The sequence below is a fragment of the Panthera uncia genome, chromosome A2 (assembly GCF_023721935.1).
Source record: "Panthera uncia isolate 11264 chromosome A2, Puncia_PCG_1.0, whole genome shotgun sequence".
Lineage (NCBI taxonomy): Eukaryota > Metazoa > Chordata > Mammalia > Carnivora > Felidae > Panthera > Panthera uncia.
The window spans coordinates 58,738,986-58,740,722 of record NC_064816.1 but is presented as its reverse complement, the minus strand read 5'-3'; positions in this window follow the sequence as shown (position 1 = coordinate 58,740,722).

Genomic DNA, 1,737 nt, shown 5'->3' with positions numbered 1-1,737 from the left:
TGCCCAGGTCACCACTGTCACCATCCAACGTTCACCACCCAGGTCACTGCCGTCATCATCTGAGGTCCACTGCTCAGGTCACCACTATCACCGTCCTGCGTTCACCACCCAGGTCACTGCCATCATCATCCGAGATCCACGGCCCAGGTCACCACTGTCACCGTCCGAGGTCCACCATCCAGGTCACCACTGTCACCAACCAATGTCCACAGCCCAGGTCACCGCCATCACCGTCTGAGATCCACCATCCGGGTCACTGTTGTCACCGTCCAACATCCACTGCCCAGGTCACCACTGTCACCATCCAACGTTCACCACCCAGGTCACTGCTATCATCATCCGAGGTCCACCGCCCAGGTCACCGCCGTCACCATCCAATGTCCATCGCCCAGGTCACTGCCGTCACCGTCCAAGGTCCACCATCTAGGTCACCGCTGTCACCAACCAATGTCCACCACCCAGGTCACCACTGTCACAGTCCGATGTCCCCCGCCCAGGTCACCACTGTCACTGAGGTCCACCGTCCACACGTGTGGCTCCTGGGGATCACGTGCTTCGGGACCATATGGAGCCATGGAGAGCACCGGGTGGGAAGAAACAGAGTCTAAACCCTGCCCTGGGCTGTGGTCTTTGGCAGCTTCCCAAGTCTCAGTTAGGTGACACCGGCCCCCAAGGCAAACAGGGCAGGGCCAGGCCACACTCGAGGCAGCTACTTTAGATGGCCTTGCTTCCTGTCTCCCGGGTCCCATGCATGCATGGTGTTCCCTGTCCTCCTGGACAATTGGTTCTGCCCATTCCTGTCCTCTGTCCTCCATGACGACCATCTTCCGTCCTTCGGGACAACAATGTGAGCACAAGACAAGCCGGTTCCAGCCCTGGGGCCCGACGCCGGCCAGCCGCAACCGCCCACTCAGCAGGCCTGTCCCTCACCCCAAGGTCACCGACCGGCACACGGTGCCCCCAGCTCCCCATGCCTGTGCAGCCCCAGGACCTGCCAACTCAAAGCCCCAGGGGTCTCACTGTGCGGAGAAGCAGCTGGGTCACAACGACCCCATGTCCCCATGGAGACCTTGAAGTGAGGTCAGAGACGCCAAGGGAGGCCACGCATGGAAATGATGGTGTCCGCGGAACCCAGCTTCCCTGAGGACCGATCTTCAGAGGAACGGTCCCCAGGACACTGGCAGATACTAACAATAAGACTGGAAGAGGCTGGACTAAATCTCCAAAAGCAAGTGGGTCATTTAGAGCAATTATATCTCTAAGAAATGGTGCTCTCCAAGGTGACCTCGGCGTCGCCAATTCAGTAGCCGCTGCAGCCTGCCTCCCGGTGTGTGGCAGGAGATGGCTCCAGACCCCACGGCACTGTGTCTCCTGGGTCCCCACAGTCTGCGGCTGACCCGCTCTCCTCACCCCATGGATGCAAGAATCCCACCCCTTGGATGCCCCGGGACCAGGCCACGTCTCTGCCCGAGGCTCAGCCCCTGAGCTGCCTCCCCGACCTGGCCTGGGGAATTCAGCTTCCCCCCATGTGGTGAGGGGGACGGACCCCACCTTCTGGCCATGGGGCCACCAGCTGCGTTCCGCTTCCAGTCCTGCTTGGAATTTCCGGGGTCCCACGTCCACGCACAGGCACCCCCACTCTGCAGAATCCTCGGTGCACACGTCCTCCCATGGCTGCACAGAGCCTCTTCCAGCACCCCCCCCCCCACTCCTTTTGGGATGTTTCCGAAGGTCAAG